Genomic DNA, 24,171 nt, shown 5'->3' with positions numbered 1-24,171 from the left:
TTAGACTAATAAACAAATTCAATAATGTTGCATGTTACAAAACCATTACATAAAAATCTGTTGTATTTCTCTACACAAATAATGAATTATCGTAAAGAGACTAAGGAAGCAACCTCATTTACAACTGCATCAAATTAGGCATAAATTTAACCAAGAAGATAAAAGTCCTGTATAGCAAAAGTTTTAAGACATTAAGGAAAGAAATTGTAAAAGAAAGATATTCCTTGCTCATAGACTGGAAGAATTGATATTGCTAAAATGTCCATACAACCTAACGTAATCTGCAGATTCAGTGTACGTCCTATCAAAATTCAAATGGCATTTTTTAATAGAACTAGGACAGATAATCCTAAAATTTCTACAGAAGCACAAATGCCCTGAATAGCCAATGCAATTTTGAGAAGGAACAACAAAGCTGAAAGGCACCACCCTAATTTCAAACTCCAGTACAGAATTATAGTAATTAAAACAGTATGGTATTGGCATAAAAATAGCTGTACAGACCAATGAAAGATAATGGAGAAACTAGAAATAAACTTGGACATATTTGATTCACTAATATTTGACAAGTAACCCAAGAATATACAATCAAGAGAGGACAGTATCTTAAATAATTGATGCTGGCAAAATTGGATAACTACATGTAGAGACGTCAAATTGGAATGCTGCCTCACACCACTCATAAAAATTAACTTAAAATGGATTAAATACTTAGTACACATAGATCAATGGAACAGAATAGAGACCCCAGAAATAAGGCCACACCTATATGGTCAATTAATTAATGATAAATAGCTAAGAATATACATTGGGGAAAAGATGGTCTTTTCAATAAATGGAGTTGGGAACACAGAACAGTAAGACCGAAACCATAACACTAGAAGAAAACATAGGCCATAAGCTTCTTTTTTTTTTTTCAATATATGAAGTTTATTGTCAAATTGGTTTCCATACAACACCCAGTGATCATCCCAAAAGGTGCCCTCCTCAATACCCATCACCCACCCTCCCCTCCCTCCCACTCCCCCATCAACCCTCAGTTTGTTCTCAGTTTTTAAGAGTCTCTTATGCTTTGGCTCTCTCCCACTCTAACCTCTTTTTTTTCCCTTCCCCTCCCCCATGGGTTTCTGTTAAGTTTCTCAGGATCCAAATAAGAGTGAAACCATATGGTATCTGTCTTTCTCTGTATGGCTTATTTCACTTAGCATCACACTCTCCAGTTCCATCCACATTGCTACAAAGGGCCATATTTCATTCTTTCTCATTGCCATGTAGTACTCCATCGTGTATATAAACCACAATTTCTTTATCCATTCGTCAGTTGATGGACATTTAGGCTCTTTCCATATTTGGCTATTGTTGAGAGTGCTGCTATAAACATTGGGGTACAAGTGCCCCTATGCATCAGTACTCCTTTATCCCTTGGGTAAATTCCTAGCAGTGCTATTGCTGGGTCATAGGGTAGGTCTATTTTTAATTTTTTGAGGAACCTCCACACTGTTTTCCAGAGTGGCTGCACCAATTTGCATTCCCACCAAGAGTGCAAGAGGGTTCCCGTTTCTCCACATCCTCTCCAGCATCTATAGTCTCCTGATTTGTTCATTTTGGCCACTCTGACTGGTGTGAGGTGATATGTGAGTGTGGTTTTGATTTGTATTTCCCTGATGAGGAGAGACATTGAGCATCCTTTCATGTGCCTGTTGGCCATCCAGATGTCTTCTTTAGAGAAGTGTCTATTCATGTTTTCTGCCCATTTCTTCACTGGGTTATTTATTTTTCAGGTGTGGAGTTTGGTGAGCTCTTTATAGATTTTGGATACTAGCCCTTTGTCCGATATGTCATTTGCAAATATCTTTTCCCATTCCGTTGGTTGCCTTTTAGTTTTGTTGGTTGTTTCATTTGCTGTGCAGAGGCTTTTTATCTTCATAAGGTCCAGTAGTTCATTTTTGCTTTTAATTCCCTTGCCTTTGGGGATGTGTCAAGTAAGAAATTTCTATGGCTGAGGTCAGAGAGTTCTTTTCCTGCTTTCTCCTCTAGGGTTTTGATAGTTTCCTGTCTCACATTCAGGTCCTTTATCCATTTTGAGTTTATTTTTGTGAATGGTGTGAGAAAGTGGTCTAGTTTCAATCTTCTGCATGTTGCTGTCCAGTTCTCCTAGCACCATTTGTTAAAGAGACTGTCTTTTTTCCATTGGATGTTCTTTCCTGCTTTGTCAAAGATGAGTTGGCCATACGTTTGTGGGTCTAGTTCTGGGGTTTCTATTCTATTCCATTGGTCTATGTGTCTGTTTTTGTGCCAATACCATGCTGTCTTGATGAGTACAGCTTTGTAGTAGAGGCTAAAGTCTGGGATTGTGATGCCTCCTGCTTTGGTCTTCTTCTTCAAAATTAATTTGGCGATTCGGGGCCTTTTGTGGTTCCATATGAATTTTAGGATTGCTTGTTCTAGTTTTGAGAAGAATGCTGGTGCAATTTTGATTGGGATTGTATTGAATGTGTAGATAGCTTTGGGTAATATTGACATTTTGACAATATTTATTCTTCCAATCCATGAGCACGGGATGTTTTTCCATTTCTTTATATCTTCTTCAATTTCCTTCATGAGCTTTCTATAGTTTTCAGCATACAGATCTTTTACATCTTTGGTTAAATTTATTCCTAGGTATTTTATGGTTCTTGGTGCAATTGTGAATGGGATCAGTTTCTTTATTTGTCTTTCTGTTGCTTCATTGTTAGTGTCTAAGAATGCAACTGATTTCTGTACATTGATTTTGTATCCTGCAACTTTGCTAAATTCGTGTATCAGTTCTAGCAGACTTCTGGTGGAGTCTATCGGATTTTCCATGTATAGTATTTCATCTGCAAAAAGTGAAAGCTTAACTACATCTTTGCCAATTTTGATGCCTTTGATTTCCTTTTGTTGTCTGATTGCTGATGCTAGCACTTCCAACACTATGTTAAACAACAGCGGTGAGAGTGGACATCCCTGTCGTGTTCCTGATGTCAGGGAAAAAGCTGTCATTTTTTCCCCATTGAGGATGATGTTAGCTGTGGGCTTTTCATAAATGGCTTTTATGATCTTTAAGTATGTCCTTCTTTCCTCACTTTCTCAAGGGTTTTTATTAAGAAAGGGTGCTGAATTTTGTCAAAGGCCTTTTCTGCATCGATTGACAGGATCATATGGTTCTTATCTTTTCTTTTATTAATATGATGTATCACATTGATTGATTTGCGAATGTTGAACCAGCCCTGCATCCCAGGAATGAATCCCACTTGATCATGGTGAATAATTCTTTTTATATGCCGTTGAATTCGATTTGCTAGTATCTTATTGAGAATTTTTGCATCCATATTCATCAGGGATATTGGCCTGTAGTTCTCTTTTTTTACTGGGTCTCTGATTTAGGAATCAAAGCAATACTGTCTTCATAGAATGAGTCTGGAAGTTTTCCTTCCCTTTCTATTTTTTGGAATAGCTTGAGAAGGATAGGTATTATCTCTGCTTTAAATGTCTGGTAGAACTCCCCTGGGAAGCCATCTGGTCCTGGACTCTTATTTGTTGGGAGATTTTTGATGACTGATTCAATTTCTTCGCTGGTTATGGGTCTGTTCAAGCTATCTATTTCCTCCTGATTGAGTTTTGGAAGAGTGTGGGTGTTTAGGAATTTGTCCATTTCTTCCAGGTTGTCCAATTTGTTGGCATATAATTTTTCATAGTATTCCCTGATAATTGCTTGTATCTCTGAGGGATTGGTTGTAATAATTCCATTTTCATTCATGATTTTATCTATTTGGGTCATCTCCCTTTTCTTTTTGAGAAGCCTGGCTAGAGGTTTATCAATTTTGTTTATTTTTTCAAAATACCAACTCTTGGTTTCGTTGATCTGCTCTACCGTTTTTTTAGACTCTATATTGTTTATTTCTGCTCTGATCTTTATTATTTCTCTTCTTCTGCTGGGTTTAGGCTGCCTTTGCTGTTCTGCTTCTAGTTCCTTTAGGTGTGCTGTTAGATTTTGTATTTGGGATTTTTCTTGTTTCTTGAGATAGGCCTGGATTGCAATGTATTTTCTTCTCAGGACTGCCTTCGCTGCATCCCAAAGCATTTGGATTATTGTATTTTCATTTTCATTTGTTTCCATATATTTTTTGATTTCTTCTCTAATTGCCTGGTTGACCCATTCATTCTTTAGTAGGGTGTTCTTTAACCTCCATGCTTTTGAAGGTTTTCCAGACTTTTTCCTGTGGTTGATTTCAAGCTTCATAGCATTGTGGTCTGAAAGTATGCATGGTATGATTTCAATTCTTGTATACTTATGAAGGGCTGTTTTGTGACCCAGTATATGATCTATCTTGGAGAATGTTCCATGTGCACTGGAGAATAAAGTATATTCTGTTGCTTTGGGATGCAGAGTTCTAAATATATCTGTCAAGTCCATGTGATCCAATGTCTCATTCAGGGCCCTTGTTTCTTTATTGACTATGTGTCTAGATGATCTATCCATTTCTGTAAGTGGAGTGTTAAAGTCCCCTGCAATTACCACATTCTTATCAATAAGGTTGCTTATGTTTGTGAGTAATTGTTTTATATATTTGGGGGCTTCTGTATTCGGCGCATAGACATTTATAATTGTTAGCTCTTCCTGATGGATAGACCCTGTGATTATTATATAATGTCCTTCTTCATCTCTTGTTACAGCATTTAATTTAAAGTCTAGTTTGTTTGATATAAGTATGGCTACTCCAGCTTTCTTTTGACTTCCAGTGGCATGATAAATAGTTCTCCATCCCCTCACTCTCAATCTAAAGGTGTCCTCAGGTCTAAAATGAGTCTCTTGTAGACAGCAAATAGATGGGTCTCGTTTTTTTATCCATTCTGATACCCTATGTCTTTTGGTTGGCGCATTAAACCATTTACATTCAGTGTTATTATAGAAAGATATGGGTTTAGAGTTATTGTGATGTCTGTAGGTTTCATGCTTGTAGCAATGTCTCTGGTACTTTGTCTCACAGGGTCCCCCTTAGGATCTCTTGTAGGGCTGGTTTAGTGGTGACGAATTCCTTCAGTTTTTGTTTGTTTGGGAAGACCTTTATCTCTCCTTCTATTCTAAATGACAGACTTGCTGGATAAAGGATTCTCAGCTACATATTTTTTCTGTTCATCACATTAAAGATCTCCTGCCATTCCTTTCTGGCCTGCCAAGTTTCAGTAGAGAGATCAGTCATGAGTCTTATAGGTCTCCCTTTATATGTTAGAGCATGTTTATCTCTAGCTGCTTTCAGAATTTTCTCTTTATCCTTGTATTTTGCCAGTTTCGGTATAATATGTCGTGCAGAAGATCGATTCAAGTTACGTCTGAAGGGAGTTCTCTGTGCCTCTTGGATTTCAATGCCTTTTTCCTTCCCCAGTTCAGGGAAGTTCTCAGCTCTTATGTCTTCAAGTACACCTTCAACACCTTTTCCTCTCTCTTCCTCTTCTGGAATACCAATTATGCGTATATTATTTCTCTTTAGTGCATCACTTAGTTCTCTAATTTTCCCCTCATACTCCTGGATTTTTTTATCTCTCTTTTTCTCAGCTTCTTCTTTTTCCATAATTTTATCTTCTAGTTCACCTATTCTCTCCTCTGCCTCTTCAATCTGAGCCGTAGTTGTCTCCATTTTATTTTGCAGGTCATTGATAGCATTTTTTAGCTCCTCCTGGCTGTTCCTTAGTCCCTTGATCTCTGTAGCAAGAGATTCTCTGCTGTCCTTTATACTGTTTTCAAGCCCAGCGATTAATTTTATGACTATTATTCTAAATTCACTTTCTGTTATATTGTTTAAATCATTTTTGATCAGTTCATTAGCTGTTGTTATTTCCTGGACGTTTTTCTGAGGGGAATTCTTCCATTTCATCATTTTGGATAGTCTCTGGAGTGGTGCAGGACTGTGGGGCACTTCCCCTGTGCTGTCTTGAATAACTTGCGTTGGTGGGCGGGGCCACAGTCAGACCTGATGTCTGCCCCCAGCCCACCACTGGGGCCACAGTCAGACTGGTGTGTGCCTTCTCTTCCCCTCTCCTAGGGGCGGGATTCACTGTGGGGTGGCGTGGCCCATCTGGGCTACTTGCACACTGCCAGGCTTGTGGTGCTGGGGATCTGGCGTATTAGCTGGGGTGGGTAGGCAAGGTGCACAGGGGCGGGAGGGGCAGGCTCAGCTAGCTTTTCCTTCGGAGATCCACTTCGAGAGGGGCCCTGCGGCACCAGGCAGGAGTCAGACCTGCGGGAGGGATGGACCCGCAGAAGCACAGCGTTGGGTGTTTGTGCGGTGCGAGCAAGTTCCCTGGCAGGAACTGGTTCCCTTTGGATTTTGGCTGGGGGATGGGCGAGGGAGATGGCGCTGGTGAGCGCCTTTGTTCTCTGCCAAGCTGAGCTCTGTCGTCCGGGGCTCAACAACTCTCCCTCTCGTTGTCCTCCAACCCTCCCGTTCTCTGAGCAGAGCTGTTAGCTCATAACCTTCCAGATGTCAATTCCTGCTTGCTGTCGGAACACACAAAGCCCCTCCGCTTTTGCCAGCCAGACTCAGGGGCTCTGCTTGGCCGGCAGACTGCCCCTCCGCCCCGTTCCCTCCCGCCAGTCCGTGGAGCACGCACTGCCTCGCCGTCCTTCCTACCCTCTTCTGTGGGCCTCTCGTCTGTGCTTGGCTCAGGAGACTCCGTGCTGCTAATCTTCTGGAGGTTTTCTGGGTTATTTAGGCAGGTGTAGGTGGAATCTAAGTGATCAGTAGGACACGCGGTGAGTCCAGAGTCCTCCTACGCTGCCATTTTCCCAGGATCCCTGGTCATAAGCTTCTTGACATAGGTTTTGTTGATGAGTTTTTGGATCTGACACCAAAAATGAAAATAAAAGCAAAAATAACCTTGTGATATTATATGAAACTAAAAAGCTTCTGCATAGCAAAAGAAGCCATCAACAAAATTAAAAAGTAATATAATGGGAGAAAATATTTAAAATCATATAGCTAATAAAGGGTTAATATCCAAAATATATAAAGACTGATACTACTCAATAGCATAAAATAAAAAAATATCTGATTAAAAAACTGTAAGATCTGAGTAGACATTTTTTTCCCTGAAGAAGACTTACAGATGACCAACAGACATATTAAAATATACTCAATATCACTTGTCATCCGGGAAATGCATATCAAAACCACAATGAGGTTATCTCCTTACACCTGTTAGACTGGCTATTATCAAAAAGACTAGAAATAACAAGTGTTGGTGAGTATGTGGAGAAAAGGAACCCTTGTGCGCTGTTGGTGGGAATGTAAATTGGTATATCCACTCTGGCAAACAGTATGGAGTTTTCAAAAAATTGAAAACAGAACTACTATATAATTCAGCAATTACACTTCTAGATATTTATCTGAAGCAGATAAAAATTTGAAAAGATATCTGTATCCCCATGCTCATTGCAGCATTATTTACAACAGCCAAGCTATGCAAACAACCTCACTATACATCTATAGAATAAATGGATAAAGAAATTGTGGCATGTATACGATGGAATATTATTTATTCTTTAAATTTTTTTTTTTTAATTTTTTTTTTCAACATTTATTTATTTTTGGGACAGAGAGAGACAGAGCATGAACGGGGGAGGGGCAGAGAGAGAGGGAGACACAGAATCGGAAACAGGCTCCAGGCTCTGAGCCATCAGCCCAGAGCCCGACGCGGGGCTCGAACTCACGGACCGCGAGATCGTGACCTGGCTGAAGTCGGACGCTTAACCGACTGCGCCACCCAGGCGCCCCTATTTATTCTTTAAAAAATAAAATCTTGTCATCTGTGACAACATGGATAGATCTAGGGGTATAATGCTAAATAAGTCAGAGAAAGACAAATACCAGATGATCACTCTTACATGTGGAATCCCAAAACAAACAAATCCATGCATATATATATATATATATATATATATATATATACATACATACATACAGGGAACAGAGTGGTGGTTGCCAGAGAGTCGGCAGTGGTGGGGTAGGGGGAGAGGCATGGTAGGACAAATGGGTGATGGGTCAAAAGGCAAAAAGAAAAACAAATTAAATAAAAACGAGATATTAACAGGTAAAAAAATCTTTACAATGTACTTTACGGCTTTCTTGCCAACGAACATTCTCATATAAATGAAAAAATGTGTAACAAAACTAAAATTTCGATGGAAAAAATTCATATCGATTTTTAATATACTTTTAACTCCTTAATTTAAGGAATTGATAACAATTGTTTAATAATATTTACATAGAAAATGAAATCTTTTTGTTTTTGTATTTTTTTTTAGTGTAAGCTCTATGCTCAATATGGGGCTCGAATTCACGGCCTAAGATCAAGAGTAGCACACTCTCCTGACTGAGCCAGCCAGGCGCCTCAAAAAATGTGGAAATATTTAAGTTATAATTGGTTAACTCTGTCGAGTAAGGAGTAGTTACACGAATAAATTTAAAACTCAAGACAGTACTGAAGCCAAAGAACTCCAAAGACAAGGAGACATAAAAATACCAAGAAAAATAAAATCATACAATTATTTGACATAGAAATCACATTTCTAGTATCTCTGCCAAGGTAAGCTTGAAAAATTTTTTTTTTCATTCCAGAAAGAACCAATAAAACAAAAAAACAAAATATAATGAAATAGTTATGCATTGAAGAGGGAATAAATAGGATAGAATGAAGAGGGGCAAAGAAGAAAGCAAAGCTTCTATACATGTACCTTGTTTTATTACTTATACTTTGAAAGAATGTAAGTAGTTTACATATTTTAGAAAGCAATATTATAGGAAAAAGAAAAACAATTCTAAAACTTGAAGATGAACCGGGACTAGATTTATATCAAGTTGGCAACATAACCAATTATAACAAATGATTTTGAAACATGTTTATAGTGACTATAAAGCTTAGCCGAGTACAAATAGATATTCAAAGAAATGTTAAACACCATTCATGAGTCTTATTTTAGTATCATCATTTTTATTGCCATTTGAAATTATCAAATGTATATTATAGCATAAAACAAGCAAGAAAATATGGTGTTTTAAGAGCCAAGATTTTTAGCATAATAAACAAAAACCAGAGTTAAAAATGTTCAAAGTTTGGGGCGCCTGGGTGGCGCAGTCAGTTAAGCGTCCGACTTCAGCCAGGTCACGATCTCGCGGTCCGGGAGTTCGAGCCCCGCGTCAGGCTCTGGGCTGATGGCTCAGAGCCTGGAGCCTGTTTCCGATTCTGTGTCTCCCTCTCTCTCTGCCCCTCCCCCGTTCATGCTCTGTCTCTCTCTGTCCCAAAAATAAATAAACGTTGAAAAAAAAAAATTTAAAAATGTTCAAAGTTTAAGTAAATCACTGTAATCTTAAAATTCAAATGACTTTATCTTTTAGAAATAAATGTATTTCTTAGCTCTCCACTGAAATAGCTGGAAAATAATATTCTACAAAAAAAAAAAAAAAAAAAAAGTTTGTGTCCCGAACACCCAGATTGTGGCTTCTAAATGCCATTTTTTCTGAAAGAAATGGAGTTAGAAAATGGAAGATTTCAGATATCAGGCTGAAAAATGCACATAGAATCAAGGAATCTTGTACCAGAAAGCAAGAAGCTACTGGGATTATGTTCAAAAGGGCAGAGGAATAAACTTGAGGAAACTCTCACTATCCAAGAATGGAACAATTTGAGCATGAAATGAATAATAATTCACTTATTTAAATATATAAAATATATAAAATCCATTTGGAATTCTAGAGAATCAGTATCTTATTCTCAAAATTAATAAGGGAAAATAGAGCCTATATTCTCTTTTTTTCTAAACTAATGATAAGTGGGGAAAAAAACTCCTCTTCATGATAAATACAAAAAGATATCTTTTAAATGAATAATAGAGCTAGTCAGCCATTGTAAGTGGATGATGCAACAATCAAGTGAAAGATTAATGAGAAATTTTATAATGGCTGAATCACACTGACAAGACCTTTATGTGGTGATCAGTCATTAATGCAGGGAGAATACAGATAATCACCTGTGAATTATTTTTTATAAATAAATCCTTTTATCTAAGAAAGTCTCTAGAGCTAATTATACATGCATTTTTTTTTAAATGAGAAGAGTAACAAATTTCAGGATTCTATTATGAAGCAATCACATATATACAGGACGTATCTGTAATAGTGATTCAGTGTCTTCAACAAATGCATGACATGTAAAAAAAAAAGACAATTGGTACAGATTAAGAAGTTTTAAGAGATATACAAATACACTTTGTGGGTCTTGTTTTGGTTCCCCTATTTGGATTAATTAACTGTAGAAAGACATTTTAGTCAGCTAGAAAGTTTTGAATATGGAATAGGCATTAAAATATGTAAAAGTATTGTTTTTTGTTAGATTGGATAAAGTCATTGAGATTATTATAAAACAAAACCAAAAACTCAGACATTTGTGAAATATATTCAATTACTTACTTGTAAAATTAAAAAAATAAAAACCTATCTGGAATATGTTGGAAATTACTCCAAATAGAAAAAATGAAAACAAACCAAACAAACAAAAAACAAAAGCAGAAGAACATAGATTAAAAAATAAAGACTAGAAAGATGTTTATAATTCTTAAAGTTGGGTGAGAGATGTATGGGGTTCATAATTCTTTCTGCTCTTAGATAAAGTAAAATTTCCATTTAAAAAAGAAAAACTGAAGAAAGACACAGTACCACATAAAGAAGCAATCATTTGACTGACAGTAGGTTTTACAACTGTACTAATAATGGCCAGAAGATAATGGAATAATATTTTCAAAGTGCTGATGAAAAAAAAAAAAAAAAAGCTGTCAATCTCAGATTGCCTAATCTTTTACATATCAATCAAAATTGAACATGATATAAAGGGACATCCCATTCAAAGACTAGGACTTTACTAATAAGTGAATGTGAGGATTTTTGTGTAAGATGTGTTGAAAAATAGTGGTTAATTATATTTTTAAATGTCTTGAAAATCTCTATCAACTAGGTGACACTTGTGATATGTCAACTGGTAAAAAATGAGAAATAGACAATAACTACAGAGGAAGAGACCTAGTTAATGCAAAAGCATGGCATGCATGGGCAGTACAAATATATATTCATAACTAGATTATAGGATGCCAGGAAGTATGTGGTAAGGGCTAAGACTGCCGGAGAAACTGTCAATCACAACATATAGTGCCTTGTCTTCCTATAGAATTTGAAAATACTGCATAGAAACAGAATATTTTTCAAAGGTAATTAGAGAGATTATTACTAAAGTCAAGGTTACATTAGAAGAGGATCCCTCTGTTAGTAGTAATATGCATATTAGATTTTGAGGAGAAAAGATAGAACTTGAGGGGAAAAAGATAGGAAACAAAATAGGAGATTATTTCATAATTAAAAATATTACAAAATCTGCAATTAAAGTAACCAAAATGTTGATAAAGATAAAAAGACAGATTTAGAAAATATTTAGGAGGTGAGTCTGAAGAATTTGGGTAATGTTTGGTTCAGAGTGTGGATGAAGTATAAAGATACAGGACTCACTCCAGGTGTCTGTCTGGGTGTTTTAGGGGACAATCATGCTGTTCTTTGAAATGAGATCTACAGAATATACAATTTTAATAGCAGAAGCAAATGTAATACATTTAGCTGCATATTGTTGAGTTGGTGGTAACCTTGTGGCATTCAGGTACAAATAACCGCTGAGAATTTAATATATCTGGTGTAAAAATGAATATATTGTTCTGGAGCTTAGGAGTGAAAAGGGTAATATTTTAGGAGCTACTGTATTTATGACAGTGGATAAATATCTTCCAGCTGGAATGAGAAAAGAAGATTAATGAGCCCTGAAAAAATGGGTATTTGTTAGCTGAAAATATACAGGGGAACATTTAGTGAATGCTAGGGTATTTGCAAAGATGTTATGAAAGAAATGAGGGGGTGTAGTCACGCATGAGTTAGAGCTTTATCAAAGATACACATTTAAATTTTAAAAAGTTTTCTAAATTACTAAATAACATTAGAAGAGCCTTTTCCAGAAGAATTCTAATGTAATAGAAAGCACAAGTAAAATTTAAGTATGGAAGGACATAAGTGGCATAATCTCCTCCTACAGTTTTGGGGGGTGGGGGCTAAAAGGAAAGGCAGGTTTTGTTTTCTTGTTTTTGTGTTCTTGTGGAAAAGCTAAGGAAAGCACATCTAAACAAAATGATAGATATGCTTTTGAAAAAATAAATAGTAGATGTTGCAAATTCAGGGAAGAGGGAGGACCAAATAATTAAATGTGTAATTTCTGGTCAGACATGACAGGAGATTGGATCAACACTTAGGTGGGAAAATTAAACTTGAACTGTAATAGCACATCTAGTTCTCAGAGAATGCAGAAAGAAATGAAGTAAGAGCAAACATAGAGGTGTATTTAGAGATATGAGCAAGCGTGGAGATTGAATGAATTTTTCTATAGAGAGCTAAGATACAGGCTACAAATGTACAGCTCAGAAATAGAGTTATTATTAAGTACTAAACAAACCACTGAAGTTAAGAAACATGAACGTGTTTTTTTCTTCTGCCCCACTTTGTCAATCCCTGATCCAAGGCAAGTGGTTTGTAGCTTGGAAACAAAGAATAGGAGTGCCAGGGTGGCTCAGTCAGTTAAGCGTCTGACTCTTGATTTCATCTCAGGTCATTATATGATGGTTTGTGAGATCAAGCCCTGTGTGTTGCTCTGTGCTGGCAGTGCAGAGCCTGATTGGGATTCTCTCTCCCTCTCTCTGCCCCTCTCTAGTACACACATACTCTCTCTCAAAATAAACAAACAAACAAATAAGAAAGAGGAAAGGGATGATGTATCGAGGAAGATGTCAAAAGAGTGGCTATAGGGATTTACCTTTGATTAGAGAGTTAAATAGATGAGTAGCATAAAGCTGAAAGGGTGAAGGTCATAGTTACACAAGGTATCATATGTAACTCACAAAAAAATCATAATAGGAGTTTAATAAATATTTTAATATTATTTTTAGAATTTTTAGAATAGCACTGATTCTACCTTTTTGTAATGGTTTCCTATAGCTACCATAACAAACTGGCTCAAATTGGCAATGTGGCAAACTTCAGAATGACAGAAGTGTATTCTCATAGTCTCATAGGACCAGAAGTCCAAAATTAAACTCAGCAGATCCATGCTCTGGGAGATAATCCTTTGTGTCTTCTAGCTTTTGGTAGCTCCTTTTTCGGCTTATTGCCTAACTCCAATTTCTGTCTCATTTTCACATGGCTTTCATTACTGTGTCTTTGGGTCTTCTTTTCTGTTTCGTCTATGGACACCTGCTATTAAACTTAGGGTTCACTCTAATCCAGGGTCACCTCATTTTATAATCTTTAAATACAAGTGGAATGACCCTAATTCCAAAAAGGTCATATTCTAGGATTGTGAGTTGATATATCTTTTTTGAGGGGGTACACAATTCAACCCCTTACCCTAGGTATCTTTAAGGTAAGTTTGTGGATGTGTGGCCTTCCCTCAAAGGAAGAAGTATACTTGAGGAAAGTTAGTGAAATTCAGGTTAGGATTTAGAGGTGGAAGGAGGATTCTGTGAAGTGGTTAAATATCTAAAACCATGTGTGGTCACACAGGAAAGTGGTGGTATGAATATAGGCATACAAAATTCAGGGCACAGTAACAAGTAGAAATGTAAGAAAAAAAAAAAAACAGGTGACTGGAGTGGATTGGAAGATGTTTGCATTTCAGGAAGTGGCCAATGGCAATAGGGAAGAGTATCCTAGAAGGACTCACCTAGATATTATCTAGTTTCTGAAACTTTTCACAGAATTCAAAGGGAATGTTGTTGAGAAGTTTTCGGGCACATTTGAGAATAATTCTCCTGAAATTTTTAACCAGATCTTTCCCAAGAGATATTTCTAAAGTTACAAATGGTAGAATAGGTTTTCTCTTGTTAGATTATTGCTAGTAGGTTCAGGGCTCTAAATAGAGAAGAATAGCCATGATGTCATCACTTTCTTTACATAAAGTCAAGATAAGAAAACTTTGAATATGAATAATAAATTATTAATAAATTATTGTACAAATGTTGCAATATTTTGTTTAGTTGGAAACTATCAATTTGACATAATTGCAGGTTTTGTTAATTTGTTTCCTTGTGTATCTTATCTGAAGTACACAAAGCAGTTGCCCTATCATTAATGAGGACATTTGTGACAGGCAGAGCTGTGTTTCAACAGATTAGGCTACCACACCAGAGCAATGTATTTTACAATCTTTCTTTGTTCAGTTAAAAAAAAACTACTTCTGAATGAAAACTTGGAATTTATTTCCAGTGAATTTCCTGTACATATTTGAAAGTTTGAAAGAAGGAATATTAACATAGAGTTCCTGAATGATATGTGAAAAATGTTAAACATTAAATAAAAATTAAATTAACTTTCATATGGGTAATTTCTTCCTTGTATTTTCATCTCAAAGTCAATAGAGAATTTATTTTTAGTAATGAGATTTCTAAACTTCTTCATGTTTTTAATACACTCTCCCAATTTTAAATAATTTATTTTAAAAAATCACTAAGTCATTCTAAAATTAAGCATTCTTCTGAACTCTGCCATAAAACTTTTATCTCATGGTTCTTATATATGAATCCTAAATTGTGTCTGATGACATTTTCTACACAGACTAATAATATATTGTTTTACAGTAGCAATGATTATATAATTCTCTTGCATTGTTTATTACTTCCAAATCTTTTTGAAAGCATTCAATGCATGATGTATAGAAAAGTAGTCCTATTTATAAATCAGGGGAAAATGTATATACCCAATGGTGAAAGTCATCTTTATATGCAAGTATATTTTCACAAAAATCCAAAAAAGAACTAGTAATCAACAATATTAGAAAATATAGATACTGTAGTTATCTGTAGTTCTATGGTGCCCAACCACAGTGCTTCATAAATGCCAGTTACTGTTCCTAGATAAAGGATTGATTTATATGACTATTCATTAACTAGTAACTTATTAATTAATTTACTTATTAATTCCCTCATAAATTCTTCACTAACTTGCAAGTGCCAAAGAGATCTTAGATACTAATTAAGACACTAAGATTACAAACATGGATGAGGTATAGCTTCTTCAGTTAGTCTGGGTGAAATGTCTTTTCTTATTAGGATTTAAAGTGAATTTTTAAAATTTTGTTTATATTGAGAGAAATAGAGAGTGAGAACATGGTGGAGAGGCAGAGAGAGAGAGGAAGATAGAGAAGCCAAGCAGGCTCTTCACTGTCAGCCTGGAGCCCGACACTGGGCTTGATCTCACAAACTGCAAGATCATAATCCAAGCTGAGAGGTCGAGTCAGACGCTTACCAGCTGAGCCACGTAGGTGCCCCTAAAGTGAATTTTATTAGTTACTGATACTGTACACTGATATGTTGATTCACATAGCATACAGCCTCTATTTTTGTGTATTGAATCCATATAGAATCTTACTGGATGTATATCATATAAAAAGATATAAAGAATCCTGGATAGTGACTCTTAGTGACGTATAACCAGGGCTGGCAAATAGTTTAAAGTAATGAGTATGTATTTACTTCTGTATAAAAAATAATATCAATTAGACTTAAAAATCAATATAGTATGGATATTTGAGAAACATTTTTATTTCTCATTTTTATTTCTTTATTTTTTGAAGACTTTGTATGGAAGGTACAGAAAAGTATATAAATTATATTCTTAAGTTAAAATGGCATAACTCTGTCTGCTTAGGTTTATCTGATTTAGGTATCCTAAAATATTTTCTACAGTTTTCAGGAATGACACAACAATTATTAGTAGTTATTGCCTTTTGGAAGAGAAAGTAGGGTAGAATAAGTGGTGTTCCTTTTAAAAAATAATTTAAAAATAATTTTTAAGTTGATTAAATGATAGATGAACAGTATATTTTTATTGAGAAGCCTAACAAAGTTGGTTAATGCCTTAAAGAATTCAAATATCCCCTTTGTGTTGGAAAGAGTATAAAATTTTAGTACATATGCCAACATATATGTCATTCTAGAGATCCTTATTTCACTAGGTATTTTAGCTTGTTTTTAAAAAAATACGATTAAGATACATTGGAATAAATGATAATTACCATAAGAATTTTGATTTCTTTTCTTGGCAAGCTTTGAAAAATCCTTCCAAGCTCTGAAGAAGTTCTGATTTCTTGTGTACAGCAGTACTAGAAAATATTGGTTATTAAACCTCTTTTTAACCTAACAGGATGATTCATTACCTTATTTGAAAAGTAACTGTTGAGTAGCTATTATGGGCTAGGGATACTCTTTAATATCTGAAACTTTCAATTTAAAGATACTTAGTTGAGACTGAATATTGCAGTTTAAAACATTAATGCCTCTTCACACACACGCACACACACACACACTCACTCACAGGGGAGTCTTGTTTGGGATCTTGTGTCATCAATATATTCCTCCTTCTTTTGGGCTTCAAAATATTTCCTCTAAATTACTCTCCCTGAGTCTATAAACAGCAAATTTCAGCTGTGCTTTGAGCCTGATTTGGTCACTTTTATTGTTTCTTGCAACCTAGGTAAGCAGCAGAGCTGTTCACATAGAACATTTACTCTTCCCTATTTCCCAGTCCCCTATCAGTTCATCAGAACTTCCCAGTGCATTCTACAGACACATTCTACATGTCTTTCAAAAGGTGACACGTTTCACCTTTGGGCCAATGCGTAGAACAGACAGCGAAGAAGTTTGCGGGTAAATTGTTCCCTGCCAGCAATGGTGCCACCCCATAACAGCCTACGTTGACTTAGAAGTGACTCTGTGGATCAGGGCCTGCCATCCCAAACCCCATCACTGATACATGCTAGACATGGGAAAACCAAGGCAATTAAGCAACTGAAGCTGCAAGATTAATTTGTTAGTGGAGCTTAATAGAATTTATCCTAAAACACCAGTGATCCATTACTTTTCTATCCAGCGATATTCTTTTGTTGTTGTTGTTGTTGTTGTTGCTGTTGTTTGATTTGAATAAAATCTTGATTTTATTATTCACCTAGTCCAGGAAAGATACTTAATATCCTTGCTTCTCAGCAGTCTCTTCTGTAAACTGCTAATTTTAATCACTAAACTATACCTTTGTTGTAAAAATAAAGGTTAAGGAGATATTATTTTCTTGCTTCTTTTCCTTCAATAACCTGGCTTCTGTATTATTTAAGTCTCCTAGGGTGCCTAACCTTTTTATTTGTTCTTGTTTCCTTGAGTGACTCATCTGCTCTTACTCAGCCACAGAAAAAAAACAGCACCAAATCTCTACTCTCAGAATATCCCTTTCCTTAGCACGTATATTTTATTCCCTTAAAGCTCTCATTTCTTTTCGTAACGTCAATGAACATTTCTATGATCATAGTCCTGTATTTATCCAGCCAAAAGGTCTCTTCTTAACTCCGTACTTCTTTTCTAACTTCCTGCTAGATGTTATCTCGTATGTCATAAGCTCAGCATGTCCAAACATTTTACTTCACCATGTCTCCCTAGGTAACATTTTCCTTCATGGTTCTTGTTAGCATACCTATTCTTGGTTGAATTATTTAAAATGTTCTCTTCCACCAACTGATTACAAATTATTAAATCATAGTGCTATTATTTTATAGTTATTCTCTTCTTTTGATAAATTTACATTGGTTCAGGCTCTATTAGGCTTACACACATGGTTCCACATTGTGTACAGAATAAAGTTTAAAAAATATGTATAGGGGCTCCTGGATAGCTTACTCAGTTAAGCAACCGACTTTGTCTCAGGTCATCAGCTTGTGGTTGGTGAATTCAAGCCCCATGTCAGGCTCTGTGCTGACAGCTCAGAACCTGGAGCCTGCTCGGATTCTGTGTCTCCCTTTCTCTCTGCCCCATCCCCACTCTTGCTCTGTCTCTCTCACTCAAAAATAAATAAACATTTAAAAAATATGCATATACACACATACCCACACACACTTTTTAGTACTTTCTTTCTCAGTAGAACCCCAAATCCTATTTCCAATTCTGCACTTTAGCCACATAATTGTATTTCCCTATTTCGTGAACATAGCACTAGAAAAGTGTGAGAATAAGATCATAGAACTTTGATTTTTCTCAATTTCCTCTCTCCAACTGTATCTGAATATAAATAAACTCCCTGTCAGCTATGTACTCTAGAAAGATTATTTCATCCAATAGAAAGTAATCTCTTCCTGACCTCCTACAGAATTTGGTTCTTGCCTTATAGCACCATCACGGTGTGCTTTACACTTTAGTAATTGAAATGTTTATGGATTCTCTATTAATACATGGCTTATAGAGAACAGCAAGAAATGCCTTAATCTTCTTCTATTTCTCATAATAACTAGAACCGTCTGGAAACACTTAGTAATGCTATAAAATTGGAGTCAACATCTTTGTTAGATTATCTGTAGAAATTAAAATATAATTCATTTATAATAATTATGTGAGCTAGGCCTATAATCTGTTTAGATTTCATCTATAAATTTTATGTGGGGGAAGATGCATGGATGTATATTTACAGTCCCCACCCATGCCAGTAGAATAGCTAATGCTGTTTTTGAAAACAAGTTATATTAGAACATTATACAACATAAAAATAATTCATTTTTATATTTGGAAAGTCTGCCTCTATTTTATTAGCATACTTCTGTGCATGTCTACTATTTAGCTGGAGCATATAGCCGCCTTGGTAATATGCTACACCAAAACAAATGACACAGTATGAATTAAAAATTAGGGATGCCTGGGTGGCTCAGTTGGCTGAGCACCCAGCTTCAGCTCAGGTCATGATCTCATGGTCTGTGGGTTCAAGCCCTGTGTCCAGCCATATGCACTGGAAGCTTGGAGCCTGTAGTCTGCTTCAGATTCTGTGTCTCCCTCTCTCTCTCTCTCTGCCCCTCCCCTGCTTGTCTCCCCCCACCCTGTCTCTGTCTCTCAAAAATAAATAAACATTAACAAAATTAAAGTTTATAAAAAACTTAAAGCTACTGTGAAAACTACTACACACTCATGCATTAGAATCAAAAGGGCTGGCAATAACAAATGTTAGCAAGGAGATTTCTATTCAGAGCTTATGTGTAGGCATTTCATATAAGGAATTGCTATTTTGCATATAAACTCTAGCTCTAGTTGTAGAATGATTGTGTTTGTTGAATCTACTGATAAAAACCAGGATTTATATTCTGCATGTACTTGGCATTCTTCTAGTAATTCAGTTTTACTCTACCCTATGCAAAATATTTCATAACATATTAGAATGGACAATAATATATAATGGAATACAATAACATAATAAATATAATAATAAATATAAAGGGTAGGGCGCCTGGGTGGCTCAGTTGGTTAAGCATCTGACTTCGGCTCAGGTCGTGATCTCACGGTTCATGAGTTCGAGTTCCGTGTCGGGCTCTGTGCTGACAGCTCAGAGCCTGGAGCCCGCTTCGGATTCTGTGTCTCCCTCTCTCTGTCTGCCCCTCCCCGACTCATGCTCTGTCTCTGTCTCTCAAAAATAAATAAATGTTAAACAAAATTTAAAAAATATATAAAGGGTATAATAATATCAATAAGCCAATCCTTTAGCAGTAGTTTGGAAGCACTCCTCAGAACCACAGAACACCTGTATAGCAGGGACTTGGAAATAATTATCGGAGACAGAGAAGCCTGACATCCTGGGAATGTACTGGGAGTGGTTTGATACTCACTATACATCATTAAAGGAGAGATTCATGTGCTGTGGTGCTCTTTTAATTATGGAGACAATATTTATCTAAGCAGTTTACCATGTACCTAGAAAAATTGCTCACCTTTAAAAGAATTCATAGTCAGAGACCTCTTTTTTTAGCAAATCCAGGTTTCTCAATCCCTGTCTCTCTTACCCCAGAGATGACAATGGTTGAAATCTGTGTAATGGACTGGGTTAAGGTAGTGAAGAATTACAACAGATCCTAAAAGAAGAATTACTGTGAGTAGTCCCACTTATCCATTTGTTAATTTTGGTGGAAGACCATGCTCTTCCATGTGAAAAGGCACTTCTACTTCCCGGCAAAAATCCAATATCACTGTACATATATGATATATGATAAACAAGCTGTAGGAGTCTCAGCACACAAAAAGATATGTGATCTCATTTTATGTGTGGTTTTGCACGATATGGTAGAATTAGTTGGAATTGAACTGCAATAGCTTTGGGGAATATGCTGGAAGGTTATGAGGAGAAAAAACCATGCTAGAGTTTTTCAAATCTTGAAGTAATTTGTACTGCCATCCACTATTCTTTTTTAGAGCTTGCTGATGTGATAGATGGCCCAATTTCTTTCTATTTATTTATATTTTAATTATAGGCATTCTTTTGAAGGATAACATGTGCTCTGAATGGTGCTCTGTTTTAGTCCAAATACCCATCTTACTATGAAGGGTTCGGGTTAGTGACACTCAATTGCATATGATGGCCCACTTTTAAAATGGGTCTCTTGATTTCCAGAATCAGGAGCTCTGACGATCTGGATGTTTTGTGATTGTTGGTAGGAATATTATCAGCTGGACGTTTCAGGCTTATGTTGTTAGAAGAATAGAAAAAAGAGAGAGCTATGGTATACTCTGAATTCAAAGGATTTATAAGCAGAGGCCAATCTGTTTTATGTAACATCATCTTCATTTACTATTGTGCTGCCATTACCATAATGAAAGGTAATGGAAAAGTATTTAAATTATATGCATAATGGACTGCTCAGAATTCATGAAGATAGAGGCTAAGTTTTCTTCACTAGATCAGGGAAGTTGAAATAGCCAAATACAGGAAAAAGGCAAGAGAACCTAGAGGTAGTAAAGAAGGAGGGAAGTAATAAGATCACTGGCACTGTGGAAAATGTGGTTGTGGGCTCATATTTTATGTTAGTTTTCTTTCTGTTACTAGTGAGTGTGGTACTTAGAATTTTCAAGCCATATCCATTGCCATTTTTTACTTTTCCTAAACAGTATTCAAAGTGCTAGCGTCTCTACCATTTAATTTGCAGAACAAAATTGGCAAGAATATTGGAACTGAAAGAAATTACAAAAATACAATGACAAATGGTCATCACTAGTTCACAGGTTGCAAACCAGCAAGATACACTCAAACTAATGGAATCGCTATGATAAATGAACACAAGTTGACATTGCCATGTGATATTGGACTCTAAGACTTAAAAGGTCACTTCAAGGGACTCTAAAATATCTGTAACTTCCTGATTGAAAAACTGAATATCACTTTTGTGTTGCAATAGGGATAACTCCATAAACTCAAGACAGCTGTGTATAGAAATACAATCTAGGTGATATTAATAACACTGCCAGAATAAATAATATTCTTCATTTAGAAGTATAATTTAAGAAAAGAGAAAATGAGAGTGATTATTCTCAGAATTGCTATTCTTTGTTAGGAAGTCACTTGTATATACTAACATGTAAAGAATTCTTGCACATAATTGCCTCTGCTTGGTAATTCCCTTTCAACCTCATATATACAGGCACTGAACTTTAATTGTTGTAAATGGTATGACCATAACTTTACTTTCAATTCTTGGCAACCTGGCCAGGAAGTTCATGGAATACTGATGAGTAATGCATAAGAAAGTCAGAAAAAAGGTAGTAAAGCAATTGTGAGTTTTCCTACTCATTATTTCCTGGAGGACAGGGATTATATTGTTTACTTATATTATCTACATTTCTGAGCACTTGTCAGTTGACTTATGGTAATGATATTATACTTCAGTGAAAACATGGGAAATAGAACAAGTAATATAGGAGACTTACTTTTTAAACATCTGTCAATTTCCATAATGGAAGATTAGGGCTAGACGTCAGGAAATTACTGAATTTGGGAGAAAATATATGGAGAGATAGGAAGAAAAACAAGTGCTATTGGATGCTTCCTAGTGTGTATCTCCTAGCATAATTTTAGCAGTTGACTTAAAAAATATGATTGTAGGGCACCTGGATGGTTCAGTCAGACTTGGTTTTGGCTTAGGTCATGATCCCAGGGTTGTGGGATCGAACGCTGGTCGGACTCCACATGGAGCATGGAGCCTGCGTTCTCTCTCTTCCTTGATCTCTGCCCTTCCTCTGCTTCCATGGTCTGTCTGTCTGTTGTCTGTCTGTCCTTCTCTCTCTCTCTCAAAACAAAACAATCAAAACACCGTTGTTTATAATTACTGTTGTATGATGCTTTCCCACACAATATATTCTGTATAAAAAGATCCTGATACAGAAGAGAATCCCCTCAAATAATTTTAGACTAATGGACAAACACAGGAAGAAAAGAGAGGATGGAAAGCAGAAAGAAATGAAACTGAGGGAAGAAACTATGAAAAAATTATCAGAGAAAATTCCACTGAGGAAGAAAAAAAGAAGGGGGAAAATGAGTAGTTGAAGAGCTTAGACTACATGTGATTTCATATAATATATTGACTGTCATATATTAAATATATTAACATGAAGTTATGTACATACACTCTCAGAGAGAGGAGAGATAAATGAGAGAGCAAGAGAGAGAGAATCATTTTATTTATTTATTTATTTATTTATTTATTTATTTATTTATTTATTAACATTTATTTTTGAGACAAAGAGAGACAGAGCAGGAACAGGGGAGGGGCAGAGAGAGAGGGAGACACAGAATTGGAAGCAGGCTCCAGGCTCTGAGCCATCAGCCCAGAGCCCGACGCGGGGCTCGAACTCACTGACCGTGAGATCATGACCTGAGCCGAAGTGGGACACTTAACCGACCAAGCCACCCAGGCGCCCCAGAGAAAGAGAATCATTTTAAATATTGGGACTAGGGAACAGGAATATTTGATCTAATTTGGAATAAATCAGTATTGATGTTGGATTGTGACAGACTTATACACTAAAGGTAGAATTATCACATTTTTTTAAATCTCACCTGCAGATTTTCATTTCGTCTGCCATTTTATTTTAAAATTTCCAGAAAAAAAAGTTCATATTTTCCAAGATGAGTTTGTTGCATGGCAGTTATGTGTGTTTTGTATTATGGTAGATATGGCAGAATTGGGTGTCTTGGGTTGAGAAAATCTTTCACTGTTGACTCCTAATCTTAATTAGTTACCTGCTCCACTTGCTTATTCCTACACTATCTTTTCCACTCCGTTGCTTTGTAGTGACAAGCAGTGATGCTACATGCCTGCCCAGGGCTCTACTTGTCAAATTGAAGTCACAGAAAGCATAGCACCTTGTTTTGGATAGAGCTGGATAAGATAAATCTTGTTTTCCTCTTCTTTCTGTTAACAGCTAGCTTCTTTTGTAAAAAAAAAAAAAAAAAAAAAAAAAAAATGGCCTTTTCAAACTGAATACATAAGATCTAGAAGGTTGGAACTGCAGAGGGCCAGCTTGCAAAGCCTAAAGCCAAATAAATTACTGAGCTATTGTGGTGTAACAGCACGTTGGGAACATAGGGACTTTTTCACCTCTTTTATTGGATTTAGGTCAAAGAAGGATCAAGTGAAACTATAGCTCTCCTGGGAGTGAAAGGACAGATGGCTATAAGTGGTTTCTGGTGTTGGCACTGATCTGACCTTAACAATCTTTGTTAAAATAATAGCCACCTTAAAATGAACATCTATTAATTGATTAAAAGTATAATGATGAAGAAAAAGTATTATTCACATGTAAAAATAGTTGTAGTACCTGAACTTCTGTAAGATTACAAAATATGTAATAGTCAAGTAGCTATTTGAATATTATTTATTGCTATGTAATGTTAACTTACTTTTATGATACATATTTTTTAATGTTATGATATATACAATGTGGAATTTTCAGTTCAGTTGTCTGAGCTTTATTCTTTTTTTTTTTAATTTTTTTATTTTTTTTACGTTTATTTTTGAGACAGAGAGAGAGCATGAACGGGGGAGGGGCAGACAGAGAGGGAGACACAGAACCGGAAGCAGGCTCCAGACTCTGAGCCATCAGCCCAGAGCCCGACGCGGGGCTCGAACTCACGGTCTGTGAGATCATGACCTGAGCTAAAGTCAGACGCCCAACCGACCGAGCCACCCACGCGCCCCTGAGCTTTATTCTTAATATTGGGGCGTGAATGA

Source organism: Lynx canadensis, chromosome F1 (genome assembly GCF_007474595.2).
Source record: "Lynx canadensis isolate LIC74 chromosome F1, mLynCan4.pri.v2, whole genome shotgun sequence".
Lineage (NCBI taxonomy): Eukaryota > Metazoa > Chordata > Mammalia > Carnivora > Felidae > Lynx > Lynx canadensis.
Note: the sequence above shows the minus strand (reverse complement) of the source record.